Source organism: Arvicanthis niloticus, chromosome 19 (genome assembly GCF_011762505.2).
Source record: "Arvicanthis niloticus isolate mArvNil1 chromosome 19, mArvNil1.pat.X, whole genome shotgun sequence".
Lineage (NCBI taxonomy): Eukaryota > Metazoa > Chordata > Mammalia > Rodentia > Muridae > Arvicanthis > Arvicanthis niloticus.
The window spans coordinates 18,781,982-18,800,766 of record NC_047676.1 but is presented as its reverse complement, the minus strand read 5'-3'; the positions used below and the strand labels follow the sequence as shown (position 1 = coordinate 18,800,766).

At 34.4% G+C, this 18,785-nt stretch overlaps 1 pseudogene; it reads right to left on the bottom strand.

Moving 5' to 3' along the window:
* Positions 1-2,418: 2,418 nt before the first annotated feature.
* On the bottom strand, positions 2,419-3,224 carry LOC117723937 (ubiquitin-conjugating enzyme E2 N pseudogene; annotated as a pseudogene).
* Between the last annotated feature and the right edge of the window lie 15,561 nt (positions 3,225-18,785).

Sequence of the window (18,785 nt, the reverse complement as noted above, 5' to 3'; positions counted from 1 at the left end):
CACCAAAATTTCCTACAATTTGTGATATATTATGTAGTATGTAGAGAACTGCATAAAAAAACCAGCAGGGATATCAACGTAATTGGAGAAAAACTCAGTTTTGTGCATGGGAAAGAACTCTTCTAGTTGGAAATTATAGAGGGTCATTTAATTCTGATTGTGATTAGGTGAAGGTTGTGTGAACCTGAAAGAATATTGCATCACTTTTGGCTTTTGGATATACCTGTGAGGAAATAACTTGAATAAATTAATTATGGTGAAAAGACCCACTTGCTAACTGGAAGCTTGGACTGTAATAAATGCAGAAACTAATTGAGCAGCTGCACTTCTGCAATCATCTCTTATTCTCAACTGTGGTTGCAATATGATCAGTTGCTACACAAGCCCCATCCCCTACCTCTACCTTATTCTCTTTTTTGAGACACAGTTTCTCTGTGTAGGCCTGGCTGCGCTGGAACTGACTCTGTAGACCAGTCTGTCATGCAACTCGAAGATCTGACTCTGCCAACCTCTCCTCCAAAATGCTAGGATTAAAAATAAGAGCCACCATGCCCAGCCCCCTCCCTCTTTTTTTGCTTCTGCTTTCTTAATCTGCACCATGATATACAATACTACGAACTGTTAGCTGGAATAAACTTTTCCTGTATCACTTTATTGTTGTCACTGTATGTATCTCAGAAAGAAATTCTGATAGATATAGACTATTTCTTTCTTTCTATGGCTATCTTTTCAAATATCTTAAGTTAATGGTATATACATACTCTTCATAAATGTAAGAGTATTGTCAGTTTTGGAAATCTTGCCTGCCTTTGCCCACCTTTCTGTCTCTTCTGGATTAAAACAGCGTGGAAAATTGAATAGGCATCTCAGGATATTTAGGCAATTTAACAAGTTGACAGCTTCAAAGAGTCTATTTTATTTTCTTTTGATACAATTTTGTTTGTTTTTACCCCTAATCCCACTTACATTTGGCCTTTTAGAAGTGATAAGCTTCTGAGTATAGAGCATGGTACAGCAGAAGAATATGCAATTAACACATATTTCCATTAACTTGCATTTATAAAGGTTAATTAACATCCAGAGAATTAAAAGTAGAGGAGATGCAAGATTATGTCATGAAACATATGGCAGAAAAAATCTGGTATACACTGATTATTTTCCCTATGGATCAGTAGAGTATATGAATTCATTGCTTTATTTAACAATGTTTAGTAAAAGCATATGGTACAGGTGATGGTCTCTGAACCTTAGTGTCATTGACATTATGAGGAAATTGTTGTTGTTGTCCTTTTGATCAGTTCTTTCTGTACTGCACAATGTATGACCATATATATGCCTTCTATTAAATAAGAGTAAAATTCTCCTGTTGCATGCCCCTGGAGTTTTGACTGTCAAATGGAATGAGGATTTTTGGAACCAAATATCTCCAAATCTCTTAAATATGTAGTATGACAATTATTAGCATTTTTAATGGAACCACTGTAGAACAATGATTTTTATTTTCACAACTTTGTATGGAAGTGTCTTTATATGACATAAATCTAAGAATACATGAGATATTGAACAATTCTGGGACACTGGCTGTAGAAATAAAGTATAGAATTTCAAACATAAGATGAAATTTATTTTACATGCCTTCCATAACCTTTGTGAATAAGAAGGTTTTTAAGCTTTTACAAACTCAGATAGATATATGGTATTTATTTAAGTTATATTCTGTCTTAAAACAATGAAGTGATATGTTTCTCAAAAGTTTTACCATATAGCTCTCAGTGGTTATTGTAAGTTAACTTTACTAATATTTAGTAAGAAATTATATAATTATAACTTATTAGAATACACAGACATATAAATTGTTAAAGATTTTTTATTATAATAATTTTGTTGCTGATATATATGTATGTTTAATATCAGAAATGTTATATCTCTATTCATTCTATTCAAGAATATTATGGAAAATAATATTCTATTTTATATTCTATTTTATTCTATTTAAATTTATTTTATTATATGTTATTTATAATGTATAAAATATTTCTTAATTTTTTTTAGAATAACAAAAAATATTTTACTAAAACATAAGATTTACAGAAGTTTTCAGACAAGCCATACAAAATGGTCACAAGCTTTTTTTTTTTGTCTTTTGGGGATAGGGGTGGGGGTCGGAGAATCTACACTTGACAGCAAGTCACAATGTTATTAGTGAGGGCTGTGATGTTTATTTAATGTTCCCATTTTGGTTCAGACAATCAAGTTTGTCCTTCTACAGCGTCTAAAGTTAGACTTGGCTAGAGAGCGTATTCTAAAAAACTGGCTAGCTGCATTTAACCACTGCAATTAGATCCTTTAAGAGGGGGGAGGGGAAAGGAGGCCATAAAATTAAACTACTTTCCCCCTAAAAAATAAAATAAAAACACCCTACCCCTGGCAGCTAATCCTGACAACTACCTTCATTCACAGTGCCTTGTACTTTAACCATGATGGGGAAGAAGTCAAAGCAGAGAGTCCTGCTTCTCAACATCTCTCAGCAACCCGGATGATACTTCTAGCCTCTGCTCATGCTTTACAACAGTGAATCAGGACAAGACAGATTTGCTAATGTGCATGTAATCACCAAAGATGAAGATGCCTGGGCTTTTATTCTGTAATGTTTCTAAGACTGTGTCCATTAAATGCAAACAAAAAAAGGAAGAAGTCTTGGCAGAACAGGACAAGTGGTGTACACTTGATGATCTGATTGACTTAAATATTGTTCATGGCATATAGCCTAGTCCATGCTCTCGCTGTTTCTATGGCCTGGGCTTCGTTGGTCTTCCACTGCTCGGCTACGTCATTTGCTAATGGATCATCTGGATTAGGAGCACTTAACAAAGCCTGGGTGGATAGCAGAACTGTGCGGATCTGCAGTGCTGGGGACCACTTATCTTTCAAAATATCTAAACATATTCTTCCCAACTTGTCTACATTAGGATGATAAATTTTGGTCATGAAACGTACTTTAGGTGCTGCCATTGGGTATTCTTCTGGAAGGAATAGTTCAAGTTTAAAACTCCCTCCCTCAAAGGGGGAATCCTGGGGGCCAGCAATGACCACATGAAAATAACGGGCATTGCTCTCATCTGGTTCTGCTTTAATGCCAGGAACTGGTTCTGCCAGCAAACGCTGGGTTTCCTTGATGATCCTGCGGGGCAGCCCGGCCATCTTGTCAGATCCCGAGTTCGGCCTCTGCTTATACATTTTAGCACATTGTTTATTTATAATGTCCAGATTTTAATCTAAGCATTATTCTACTAATTCTAAGGCATTCAGTTCTACATCTAAACACATTCTTACTAAGGAATGCTACTGCATTTTTTCTGTAGCACAATTATATAATAATGTTATAGTATCAGTTTTAAACATACTTTCCCAATTTTTATGCATTTACATCCCTCATAATATTTTCATTTCATTGAGTAATTGAATTAAGCAGCATTGAAAATGGATTGTCCAAACCCATTTCTATATGGGTGAAATATGGGGAGGAGAGGTGTTCTTTGCTTTGCAATAATTTTAGTCTTGTCTTTGCAAACTTGAGACATTTTTATGCCCTGTGTATTATTAACTTTTCTCATTGTGAGAAAATACCCTAAAGAATCAGATAGAGGAGGAAATATGTGTTTTTGCTTTTGGCTCTATCACAGGATTTTTCAACCTTCCTAATGCTGTTATCTCCTAATACATTTCCTCATGTCACGGTGACCCCCCAGTCATAAAATTATTTTCATTGCTACTTCATAAATGTAAATTTGCTACTGATATGAATCACAATGTAAATATCTGTGTTTTCTGATGATCTTAGCTGTCTGAAAGTCATTTGAGTGGTTGAGAATCACCAGAGGAAAACCAATATTCTGGGGGATATTCTGGTATCTTTGATAAGTTATGTCACCAGGAGACAATGAAGCTGTTTACATTTTACCCATGAATGTTGGAACTCAGCTTGCTCTCTTCTTTTCATTGGATCCTGAACCTAGTCAAGGAAACAGGACCTCCTACATATAATCTCAATTAACCTTTAGTAGATAACCCTTCAAAGCATACCCAGAGAATGTCCAATGCTGATTCCAATCTCAAGTTGACAACTGAGATTGGCCACCATACCCTACATATAGTCTCAGAGGTCTTTTATTCTTCTTCTTCGTACCATGATCTGTTACAAAATATTTAGCATATAGATGAAAAATAACACAAGAATTATTCCATAAACACCACATTTTTCTGTGTCTATTTTCTAGTCAGCCAATGACTTTTAGATAGTTAATGTTCTTCTTATAACACATTCTAGTAAAAAAGACACTGCCCATGAGGAAGAAATCTGGTAAATATCTTCAGAAAGCCAGGATGTCTGTTTGAAACTCCATGCTTTGTTATTTACTCAATCATTTCTCCAACTCATACATTTCCAGGAGACTATTTCTCCTTACTGTGGACTTCTGCCTTTGCAAAAATCTATTCTTTTGGTCTTACCCACATATATCCATCAGCTCCACTCAAAAATAAAGTCGGTAATTCTTACTTTGAATGAATTTAATTGCATGCAATTACTCCAAGTATTACTCACTGCTTCTACAGATATATGATACCTCCATAGTTATAATTATTGCCATTTATAAGTGACATCATGGAAAATGCAATGAAGTCTTAGATTTAAACTTCATACTCTTTCCCATCAGGTAGCATTGACCACTGAAATCCTTTTTTTTTTTCTTTAAGTATATATTATCATGTGCAACTAATATAGTCTTTGACACAAAATACAGCTTTAACCAAATATGAATGACAGTGCACACTCAGGCATTTCTGCATTACATGGTTTGCCCTACAATGTCTTCCAATAATAACAAAACAAAAGAAACATGGTAATCAGACTGTTAACCAAATGCACTGTTCAAGACGTTATGTAGTTGGGTACTATAGATACATTTCTTTACAGAAAAGTTTAATTGAAGAGAGATCATTTATACTGATGTGGATGACACCATTCCCTTGGCTGATATCCCAGGCTTCAAAAAAAGGAGAATGTGAGAAATACTGCTCTCTGCTTTCTGAGTGCAAATGTAAGTGAACATTTGTCTCACAATCCTGATTCTATGTTTTTCTTCTAATGGTAGACTGTGCATTCAATTTTTAGCTGAAATGTGCTTTTGTTCCTTAAGTTGATTCTTATAAAATATTTCTACACATCAAAAACAAAAGTAACTAATATATTGAGCAGCAGAAAATTAGGAAAACATTTGCCCCAAGATCCAGATCTTTTGAGATACTCCTAGCTTTAAGCTAAGAGAAGCCGTAGGTCTACTAAGTCAATACATTTGAAATGTTCATCTGATAGTCCAATACATATTAAATCATTTGCAGTGATGGACAGGGAGTAACTGTTAAGGAGATTAAAAAAAATATCATATAATTTTGATACTTGATCTTAATCTTCTGATCTACAATATTGATCCTCTAATCAGTCCATCAGCCTTGTAAAATTATTAATATGGGTTCTTATTCTTTTTAGATCTCTAGTTTACGTAACACAAAAATAACCACATAAACATAAACATTTGTTTCTTTACTTATATAAATTCTAAAATGCAACTAATATTTGCATGAAGATCAAAATATCTCTTTTCTCCTAAAAACAAACCTCACCAAATGTTTTATGCATTCAATCTTACTTCACCATTAAAATAAGATCTGAAAACTGATGACCTGTTTGATAATTCTGTTGTATGGTAGGTTGTCTGTGGAGGACAAACGCCCCTATTGTAAATGATCTAAACCTTAACAATAAAATTATTTAAATACTAGTATAGCTTTCAGAAATCAAGTTTTGTTTATAACACAAAATTAAAGTACATCATCTACTCAAGTATAATACACATGACCTATGTGAGCTTCATGCTAGGAATCTTGGCTTGTTCACTTTTTGTTAGGGACTGTTAACTGATGGTGTTTGAAGAGTATAGTTGCTGATTCAAGTTATTAATGCTATGTAAAGTGAAATCAGTTTATTCTAAATTTCTCTTACTGGCCAGGCAATACCAGTATGAATCAAGTCTTAAAGGAATTATTTGGTGTGGAGCTGAGGATTCTCAGGCTAAAGGTAGTTTTAGCTTGTAGTGTTTTGCAAAATTCAGGAGAACTCTGTTTTATTGTTTTACTTTTTATTTATTTAATTATTATTATGTTATTATTATTACTGTTATTTTATATTTTTTTAAATTAAAAACAAATGGAATTTGACTTCTTCAAAAGAAAACCATGAGTCTGTTAGAGGTTGTATATACCTTTAATTCCCAACTTGGAACATAGAGGCAGATGGATCTCTGAAAGTTTCTGGCTGACCTGGTCTACAGAGTTATTTCGAGAATATTCAGCATTACACAGTAAAGTTATGTCTCAAAACCATAAATGAATGAATAAATGCAAGAAGTGATTAGTTGTCCGTTGCCTCCATAATCCTTCCTTCTACTGTAATAGTTCTTTCTCATTCACCTGTCGAGAATATGATTTTATATTCTGATGTACAGGCAAGAAGAAGACCTCTTCTTTAATAACTATTTATTGCAGTATGGAAGAGTAAAATGGGATAAAGGCTCTAATTCTCTCCTTCCTAGTAGAATTTATGTCAAAGGCTCTGGTCAAGTGTTCCACAGTAAAATAGAACACATATAGGAAAAGACTGAAGGAACAAAGGTAACAATTACAGTTTATGTTTTCATATGAGAATATTTCTGTACCATATAAAGAATGTAGTTTTATTAAGAGTTCAGGGAAGGACTCCACATTAATGTGGAATTTTCTGAGTGTAAGAAGATGAATAGCCATGGTAGACAGCAAGATTGCTGAAGTCTCCGACTCCTGGAGTTTGGAAAGTTTCAATATGGCAAATTTGGAGCAAGTAATGTTAAGGATAATGGGCCATATAGCATTGAAAAACATGAAGACGTATGTTTCTAGAGTCAGAACTTTTATGGGTGAGCCCTGTGGAAACATGGGATGATACTCCCTTTGTGGGGAGTTCTGAATTATTTAATAAAATTAGCTGAACCAATCATGATGTGAAAGCAAGTAAGACGTTTTACGCCATGAACACTGCTTCAGTTCCAGTCTCCCAATTCTCCCTTGTGTATCTGCCCTGAGTTTTCTTGGTAACCTGAGTTTGACCTGAGAATCATTAGTGAAAATAAACCCTTTAGTTACTTCTGGTTATGGTGTCTTATGACAGGAGTAGAAACCCTAAATGAGGCAATACTTTTATTATATTAAAAAAAATTAAAGTATGAGAAGGGGGACCCCATTGGAAGAGTCAGGGGAAGGACTTAAGGAGCTGAAGGGATTTGCAACCTCGCAGAAAGAACAACAACATCAACCAACCAGATCCCTCTGAGCTCCCAGGGACTAAACCACCAACCAAAGTGTATACATGGAGGGACCCATGGCTCCAGCTGCATATGTAGCAGAAAATCGCTTTATCTGGCATCAATGGTTAGAGAGCCCCTTGGTCCTGTGGAAGCTCGATGCCTGAGTGTAGAGGAATGCTAGGGCAGTGAGTTAGGAGTAAGTGGGTGGGTGAGTGAGCACCCTCATAGAAGCAGCAGGGAAGGGGATGGGACAGGGGTTTTGTGGCAAGAAAACTGGGAAGGGGGATAACATTTGAAATCTAAATAAATAAAATAACCAATAAAAATTAAAGTATGTAAAATATAAAGTTTACAATCTATCATTCCCTTTTGATATTTGTTCTTCTCACAATTGGTCGATTGAAATAGAAATTTTGTTAGAATTATAATGAATAAGTTTTTAAATTATTTAAAATAATTTTAAAGTTGTTGTTGTTGTTAACTCTGGGTTAAAGAAAATTATCATAAGTAAAACTTTCTTGTCATTTTTAGAAGATACAACCCTACAGCCAATTTCGAATCAGAAACCCTTTTCAAACATTTTTCCTATTTTTTTTTTTTTTTGTAATTTTGCCTATTTTTCTCCCTTATTCTATGTTGAGTTCGGAACCATCTTTTAATCTAAATTTTTGTTTAGCATGTTGAGTTTACTTATTTGCCTATAGATGTCTAATTTTTCTAGAATACTGTTTTGTAAATTCTCTTTCTTCACCCTTAAATTTTCTGGTATTTCTTCAGAGAATCAGTCGTCCAAAATTGTGACTATTGACGGTTTTGATTATGTCCTTTCATGTGTTTGATGATCATTTTGATACCAACATGCATCTTGATGGATGCAGCTGTGGAACATGCCCACAATTCACGCAAATGAGTTTCACAAATGCTTTTATTCGAAATAATCTCAGTGATTCCAGATGTTTCGAATTTTCACAATAATTTTAGCATCATATTTTCAGATTTCATTTTTTAAAAATTCGGAGATCTGAATTAAAAAAAGAGTCAGTTTACAGACCAACATGAGATTGTTATCTTAATCATCTTGAGATTTTTTTTATTGGCCAAACTTTGCATATTTTATTATGTATTAGTAGTTTATGAACATTCAGAAGACAGTTGTTTGTTATAAAAATTTTGGACTTACTGTATAAATCTGTTACTGTATTTTCTGGCTTGTACATGAATAATATTTTCTAAAATCTTGTATTTGACTTGTATTTTTACTTTCAACTGCATAATAACTTACTATATAAATATATATGTACACACACACACACATATATATAATCTTCTAATTGTGCAAATGATATAGCCTTCCCTTCTGCAAGTGTGTATGTATTTTCTATATTACTTTGAATATAGCATGCATGTGTTACATGTGTGTATATACATGTAAAAACAATTTGAATACCTGCTTCAATTTTACAAGTTTTTCTAGATTGCTTTAAATTTAGTATTTTAACTGTTGTCTTATCATACTACATTCTGAAAGCCAATGATTAACAAGGTGAAAATAAATTTTGACTTGTTCACATTTACAGGAAAAAAAACCACGTTACTGTAGTAGTGACATTAGCTATAGTATTTGTTTATATGCTGTAAGTGGCTAATACTTGGTTAAAATGTTGCTTTTATTTGGTCTAAGTGTTTAACCTTGAACTTGTGTTATATTTTCTTTCCTCCTTTTCTATGTGTGTTTTGGAATGATGATGTTATTTTTAGCTGTTTACTTTCATGACACAATTTGTTGACATTAAATAAACCAACAGAATCCCATATGAACTACATCTGATGTAATTTGCAATCTTCCTTTTATTTGTTGGATATAGTTACAGTATTGTTAGGTTCTTATGCATCTCTGTTTGCCATTGATTTTTAACGGTTTCTTAAAATCCCAGTGAAACAACTGCCTTAATATGAGCTGAACAAGGTCAACAATGAACATGCCAAAATTTATAGAGAAAGCCTCATATGCCTCACCCTTACACAAAGAACAACAGGCTAAAAAGAAATGCTGGGAGTGGGAGATGAGAGACATAGCATTGCTTAGGGAAAACAGACCCATTGGTTATCCAATACCAAGTAGTCAGCTGTAAATCATAAAGTCTAGTAACATGAAAGATGCTTTATAATTTATAATATATATATATATATATATATATATATATATATATATATATACAACATGTGTGTATGCACATCAAAATAATTACTGAAATCTGAAATAACAGGGTGGGGATTTGAGAAAAAACAAGGCAGGCTATATAAAATATTTTGTAATGCACTCACAATAATAGTTCATATCCCATTTCTTTCAGAAATAGATAAGTAAAAGAATCCTAAAATTACTTATAGAATCACAAATTTCCTAGATATTCAAATAATCCTGAGCAAAGAGAACAGTAATAAATGGACTAACATTCCAGCACTAATGATATACTACTGATGTATAATAATAAAAATTATATGGTACCGACAGAAAACAGAAATGAACACTAAGAACACAAAAATTGAAGAAAAAACTTGAGTACATACAACTCCAGCCATTTAAGACTTGACAAAGTTGTCAAAATCATAGGCTGTAAAAGAAACTAAGACAACTTATGTAACTAAAGAGACCTGAGAGTGGAAAAAAGAATTGTCTTCCCCATAGAAGAGATACTAATTTATTGTTCAATATCAAATGGTCATGCCAAAAATCATCCATACAAAAAATATGGACATTGAGCACGTTGTTCCATGTATTTGGCGTAAAATACAAAATTATAGTTTTGACATATATTTAAATGTACAACATATGTAATATGAGGGTAATAAATATTAATGAAAAAGAGGTTACAAATTTTAGAGAGGAGTGTGTAGAGTGGTTTGACTGGTCAAAATATAGGGGAAACTGGTGTAATTAAGAAAACAAAAATAAACAAAAACAGAGAGAATCAAATTAAATTCATACGCATAACAAATTTATTTTTTAAAATGATTCTCTTTAGATAGACATTATGGTGTACATCTATGCCTGCATTATTTAGGATCCTGTATATTTTACTTTCAGGTTTTCCTGGGTCACAGCTAGACAGTTAGACCCTGACTCAACAACACTCAAGGCACACAGAAAACACACACACACACAAACACACACACACACACACACACACACACACACACAGATACACATGCATATGTAAATATCAACTTTATATCTATACAATACACACACATATTTATATATATACTGAAATTTATGTGTGTGATATATCATGATTTTTGAGGATATTTTTTATCTTTATTTTGTAAAAATAATTTTACATAAGCTTGCCAAAACTTGACATTCTCTCTTAAAAACCAATTATAAAGGCTCAAAAATCATGTACTAATCATGTCTTAAAATTGCTTCTTTTTCTGTGCTACAGTTCTGATTTTACTTTATAAGTTACATATAACTTTAATGCTATACATTCTGTGTTCATGGATATTGAATGCCAAAGCATCAGTTATATACATCTAATAGTGTAATTATTCAAATCATACTTCTGGAAAAAGAATCCTTATGTATGAGTGTTGTGATCATGATGACAGGACTGGCAATGCAAGTGGAGCTGTTTTGTCTGCAAAGCGTTGATCTGCAGAGCACACTGGACTGCTGTTGGCCAAACTCCAAGAGGCTAGAGTCAGCCAGCTGTGTCTTTACTCATGAATGCTGATGATACTGATTTCTCTCAGCAAAAGAAAATTAGAAAGTTAGAAATTCTTTTCACTTCAAATGAAGCACATGTGGATATTTCCCAGTGGACCTTGCCTTCTTCTTGATATTAAACCGCAGGATAGATAGGTGGTAATTCTTTCAGATAGCCTGGATATGTGTTCCCTTCTGCTGAGAAAAGTCATAGTGCATTATGTATATTCCTAAAAAATTGAATGGGTGTAAAATTTACAGGTGGATTGTGACTAGCATTTTGAGGGAAAAAAAGGACAAATCATGTTAGGCATTCTTCCTCAAAATAAATATAGAATATTCTTTCTGAAGATCATTGTATCTAGGTAGAGATAACTATAGTGCCAAAATGCACAGCAGTAAATTAACCTTGTGAGGATGAGAGAAAATATTTTATTACGCATTAAATAAATATTAAACAATATATATGTGATATTTCTACTAATGATAGAAAAATGGCCTCAATGCAAACTCTTCTTAAGAGAGCATGGTTGGCTGGAGCATATTCCTGGGCTGTAGAGGAGTGGTGTGTGTGGGGGTAATGCAACAGGTGATTAAGAGTATTATTCAGCTATTAAAAACAATGAATTTGAGAAATTCTTAGGTAAGTGGATGGAACTAGAAAATATCATCCTGAGTGAGGTAACCCAATCACAAAAGAACACATGGTATTCACTCACTGATTATTGGATATTAGCCCAGAAGCTTGAAATAGCCAAGATTCAACTCACAGACCACATGAAGCTCATGAAGAAGGAAGACCAAATGTGGATGCTTCAGTCCTACTTAGAAGGAGTAACAAAATACTCAAGGGAGCAAATATGGAGACAAAGTATGGGACAGAAACTGAAGGAGGGGCTGTCTGGATACCATTCCACCTGGGTATCCATCCCATGTGCAGTCACCAAAGGTAGATGCTGATGTGGATGTCAGGAGGTTCATGCTGAAAGGAGCCTGATATATCTGTGTCCTTAGAGGTCTGCCAGATCTTGACATATTCAGAGGCAGATGCTCACAGCTAACCATTGAATTGATCAAAGAGTTCCCAATGGGGGAGTTAGAGTGAAGAATGAAGGAGCTGAAAGGGTTTACAGCCCCATGAGGAGAGCAACAATACCAAACAACCAGAGCCCCCAGGGTCTAAACCACCAGCCTGGGAGCATTTAGGGAGAGACCCATGGCTCCAGCTTTATATGTAAGGGAGGATTTCCCTGTCAGGCATAGGTGAGAGAGGAGATCCTTGGTCCCATGAATGCTGGATGCTGTGTTTGTGGGAATTCAAGGGTCGGGAGGTGGGAGTGTGGGGGTAGGTGGGGCCACATCCTCATTGAAGCAGGAGGAGGGGGGATGAGATAAGGAGTTCCTGGGCAAGGGGGGGTAAAGAGGATAACAGCTGAATTGTAAATGAAATATCCAATAAAAAAATTTCCAAAAGCTTAATAACCACTATCATAAAATTTAATATGAATTAACAACAACAAAAAAGAGTATCTTTATTCTAGAATCTGTATGACATCTCAGAATACCCCAAACTTTAACTGATGTGCTGGAGTTCTCAGTTTTGTCATTGGATATAGGCATATAGCTATAAACAAACATAATATATGGGAAGAAACGAGACATTTTAGAGTAGGTTTCATCTAAGCCCTGCCAGCTAAAAAAATCCAAGACAATTTATTCCAGGTTTAATACAAAATGAAATAGAATTTTAAGAATACATATCATTTTAACATTCATTATATAAAGATTAAGACCAGCACTCAATATCATAGCTGTTTTACTACTATAAATTGTTTGATCAAATTCATTTAATATGTATATGTTGTTTAATTTAAGAGAATTTAATGAAATCCTTGTTCATACACTTTTGCATATTATTCAATGAAAATATACATTTCTCTTTTAGTGAAGGATATTTCACTTGCTCAATTATCTGTTTTTTATAAAAATACAATAAGACTCCTTTTTCATTGGCTTCATGCCAGAGTTTGAAACAAGAATATATCAGAAGAATTGGAAAAATTCCAGACATTTAAAAAATAAAAACATGAATTTTGTCATGAAATAGGCAGTGTAATGGATTCCTACAAAGAAAGCAATGCACATACAACCTTAAGAGCAACTTGGTCTCCTTGCAGGTATCTGATAACTATCCAGCACCTGGAATTTGAGTATTCATCCCTTCCCTACTCCCCCCTCCCCAGCCAAAAATCTGAGCATTGCATTTGTTCTGAACACAAATAGACTTTTCCTTCTTTGTGATATTTCTCAAACAATGTATTACAGCAAAGATTTATATAGTCTTTATATTGAATTAAGTTATAAACAATCCACTGGTGATTTAGTATACATAAGGACATGCAAAGATAGTATGTATTAATTCCACATCTTATGTAAAGTTGTTGAGTGTTGTCTTAGTTTGGGTTTCGTTGCAGTGTATGGACACTGTGACCAAGGTAACTCTTATAAATGACAACATTTAATTGGGCCTAGCTTACAAGTCCAGAGGTTCTATTCATGATCATCACAGCAGGAAGCAGGGCAGCATCCAGATAGACATGGCACTAAAGGAACTCCGAGTTCTATATCTTGCTCCAAACGCAAACAGGAGAAGAGTACTATCTTCCAGGTAACTAGGAGGAGGGTTCCCGATCCCACTCCCACAGTGAAACACTTCCTCCAAAAAGGTCACACCTACTCCAACAAAGTGACATGTCCTAATAGTGCCACTTCCTGGGCCAAGCATTTTCAAAACACAAAAATATTTTCTATTATTTTAGTTCTTTTTTGTTTAATTTATTTTCTAATATTATTTAGATTCCTGATTATTTATTTATTTGTTTGATTATTGTTGTTGCTTTTTAAAATGAGAGATAGAATGTGTGTGGACACTGTTAGAAGAAGATGTGGAAAGGTTCTCAAGGAATTATGGAAGAGGTACCATGATCAATATATTGTATGTAAAAATCTATTTTCAATAATAACAAACACTTATAATAATCTAATAAAATTATAGGTGCCTTCTAAAAAGCAAAGAATGCCTCTCAGCTGCAAAGGCAATCTGATCAAGATTTAAAGTTACTGGGTTTACAGAAAAAGTTATGAGATGAAATTAAGGTCTCTAGCAGCAGGGAACATTTGGAAATCGATCAACAATGAAAATCTCACCTCAGACCTTTTTTTTTTTTTTTTTTTTTTTTTTTTTCCAGAGAGATAGTGGTTATGCCAATAACTTGGATGAGTCTGGCAGAGAAATTTTCTAAAACTTCTAGATAAAATTAATTCTATTGATTACATTACAGCTTGGAACTTATGAACTTATAGTCTACAGAATATGCATGATTCTACCCATTATGAAATCTTTAATATTACAAATAATAGTTTTTGATGGGTTGGCAACATGTCTAAGCATGTCAAAGGAAGAATGATGACTTAGTTTGATCCATAGAACCAACAGTCAAAAGAGGGAATCTATTGCCCAAATTTCTCTCAACATCCATGTGTGCACTGTGCTATGTATGCATTCAAACAAAGGGCTACACACATATAAATATATGCCCACAATAAATAAAAAGATAAATAAATTATTTCTCAACACATAATAAGATTTTGCTCATAATAAATAAAAAGTGAATTATTTATTTATTTATATATTCATTCACTTTACATCCCAATTACATACAGCCCCCTATAGCTCATCTCCTCCTAGCCCCTAATGAATCACTGCACTATTAACCCCTCACCTTCTCCTCAGAGAATGTGAAGACACCCTTGAGCACCACCCCTTTCTGAGACATCAAGTTACCAAAGGTCTGAACAAAACCTCTCCCACTGAGGCCTAATTACATAGTCCAGTTATGGGAAGGGGATCTGGTGGTAGGTAACTGAATCAGAGACACCCTCAGCCCCAATTGTTTGGGGACCCACATGAAGATCAAGCTGCACATCTGCTACAAATGTGTAGGGGGCCTTAGGCACATCCTCTGCATGTTCCTTAGTTGGTAATTGACTATCTGTGAGAGCCTAGGAGACCTGGTCAGTTGAATCTGTGTGTTTTCTTGTGGTGTACTTGATCCCTCTGGCTCACTAAATTTTGACCCATTCTTCCACAAGTTTCCCCAAACAGTGTCTGCTGTTTGGCTGTAGGTCTCTGTATCTGTTTTTGTCAGCTGCTGGATGATGCCTCTCAGAAAAGAGTTATGCTAGGCTCCTGACTGCAAACATAGAAGAATATTATTAATAGAATCAAGGATTGTTTATCTTACATGGGATATGTTTCAAGGTGGGTGAGTCATTGGCTGTTCATTCTCTCAATCTCTGCACAATCTTTATCCCTGTGCATTTTGTAGGCAGGACACGCTTTGGATTTAAGGTTTTATGGATGGGTTGATGTTCCCTACTTTTCACTGGAAGTCCCACCTGGCAATAAGAGGTGGCCAATTCAGCATCCATGTTCCCTGCTGGTTGGAGTATCAGCTAGGTTCACCCTCATGGACTTCCCAGAACCTATCCTGTGCCTAAATCCAGTCTCGCCCAGAGAAACCCCATCAAACAAATTTATGATTTATTTTCTAACTTCCATAAGTATGATAACGTAGAATAAGATAATCTCTCTGAGATATAAGATATGGTAGGTAATGAAGTTTCTTATATTTGTGAAGCCCAAAAGATCAAAAGACATAATTCGTATTTGCATGCATATAAATTAATACAAAGAAATAAAGTGATATTATGCAAACACAAGTGGAGCATTTAATAAGTTTGCCTGAGGAGTAATAAGACCACTTAATTAGCTATATAAGTTTCTAACTATGTTAAATTATTGTAAAATAAAGACACATTATATACATGTATATGTAAATATACATATATTATATCTAATTGATAGGTAGACAGATGATAGATGGTATCAGAGTAAAACATATAATTCAAAAATTTTAATGAATATTGGTAAAAATACAGTCATTATTATAAACATGTATATTAGTTGCTAAAATGTTACGATTTAATGATTCATGCTAGAATGTAAAAATGTATATGGTTTAGACATTTGTTACATTAAACATTGATTGTATTTCAAAATGTGATGAAATAAAAAAATTTATAACATTTTATTAGTGCTTCAAATTGTTCGCAACTTGAGATGTATAACTCCAGTACAGGCTAATTAACAAATAAAGCAACAACACAGGTTTCTGCACTAGCACTTGGTTTTCTCAAGTTATTTTAATTAGACCATACCTCATCACCGGCCTTTCATGAGAGTAGGATATTAGTGATCCAAGAGTGGGTTAGAATAGAGGAAGGCACACAACATAATTTTTAGTGTGGTAATACTACTCATTTTTTGGATCCTTTAATGGATTTTTTTCCCTAAGGATTTTAACCAGGAGCTATTGGCAAATACCTGCTATAAATCTTTTCTATATAGGAGAAAAAGAAGGATCATCAGAAAATATTAATTGTATTTTCTCTGTGTTACAAAAAGGGATAATTAAAATGTTCAAGGTGCAATATATTGAAATATTATATTAAACACATCTTTGAAATAAGCTTACCAGGACTCTCCCTCTAATTTACATATGTATTGCTACTACAAAGGGAACATGTACATTAAGAATGGAATGAAGTGTTATCCTTCAGTGCTTCTCATGAGAAAGTAAGGGATTTTTTAATTTGCACGTAAAGAAATATCTGCCTGTTTATTTGAATAGTTGCAGTCATTGTGAATATTCACTAGTTGTATTTCTAAATCTTTTCATTAATCATGCACATATTTAAGTTCATATTTTCCATGTACATGGAATATAAAAGTTTATACAATTTAGACAACTGTTATATGAAACACTAAATTTCAAAATGTGAAATCAGAAATATTCATATATTTTTATTAATTCTCTGAATTCCCCAAGAATTGATACAACTTTACACATCACCTAAAAGAATAAAGGATAAGTATAGAGTCTTTTAATATCAAGATTCATATTTATCGTTTTATTTTCATATTACTGATTTCTATAATTTATTTTTACATTTCTTGGTTTTTTAAAAATTTATTAATAATTTTATTTGTCTACATTTCAAATGTTATCTCCCTTGGAGATGCCATGGTGATTGATATAATTCTGAAAACTGCTATTGTATCTATTTGAAAAGTGATGACGTATGGCATAAATAAGAATTTACTTATAGCAATATACAGAAAGTTCTACCCTATTTGTTTTTATTGTCTTATGTCTCTTTAATGTCAAAATTCCCCCAAAAATGCTCTACACTTTGTCATTATTTAGTGACACCTTCCTCTCTAAAACAGTCTTTACAATAAACATGCTTTCATTATCACCAAAAGTGTTAAAATACTTTATCCTATTTTGTTATCAATAATGTTTCTGAGCTACAATCCAAACCGTCAAATAACTAAATAGTCTCTTCATTGAAACACCCATTTACTCTTATTCTGATACTGTATCCACAATTGTGTATTTTTTACATATATCCAGTGAGGGTGCACATAGCTTCTACATTTTGTTAATTACTCATAGAAAGATGCTGGTTTTGAATGTGAAATGCCTTCTTGGGCTCAGTTATTTGATTCAAATTGATGAAACTACTTGGGAATGTAGTGGAAACTGGAGGAGTAAAAGAATTATTGAAGGTGATTGGTACGTGTGGTCATGCTTAGACATTTATAGCCAGGCCACACCTCCTGTTTATTCTCTGGATGCAATATTACTGCTCAATATTTCCATGGCTTCCCCAACTTGATGCCTTCTCTCTGCTGAATGATGCAGTTAGCCCTTAAAAATATACACAAAGAAAGCCCTTCCTTTTAAAAAGTTCTTTCTGTCAGCTTGGTTGTTAAAAAAAAAATTACAATGAAAATGTTATATATATATCCCCTCACTTGGTATTTGTGGCTGGGGCAGACACCTAGCTGGTCTGCTCCCGTGAAGACACCATATACTGAGACATCCTAGAGGAGCCACTGCACTCAGAGCAGCAGGTAAGAACACTCTCCCACTACCCTACACCCCAGAGCTACAACTGGAAGAAGGAAGCACTCAGGACCCACCAGGCACCCAAACACCACCCCTGAAATACCACTCCCATTCTGCCCCTTGCTTGGTCCTTGTGACTGGGGTAGACACCTAGCTGGTCTGCTCCTGTGAAAAAACCATATCCTGAGGCATCCTAGAGGAGCTACTGCACCCAGAGCAGCTGGAGGTCAGGATCACAGGATCACAGGATCACAGGATCACAGGATCACAGGATCACAGGATCACAGGATCACAGGATCACAGGATCACAGGATCACAGGATCACAGGATCACAGGATCACAGGATCACAGAGACATTTGGAGGCTGAAGAGTTCTCACACAAGCAAGATAAATGGAAAAAAAGGCTCCAGTCAGAGACAGTGAGTGCAGGTAGCACTAGAGTTAACCAGATGGCAAAAGGCAAACACAAGAACGTAAGCAACAGAAACCAGTTACTTGGCATCATCAGAACACCATTCTTCCACCATAGCAAGCCATGGAAACTCCATCACACCAGAAAAGCAGGATTCAGAATTAAAATTACTTCTCATGATGATGATAGAGGACTTTAAGAAGGGCATAAATAACTCCCCTAAAGAAGT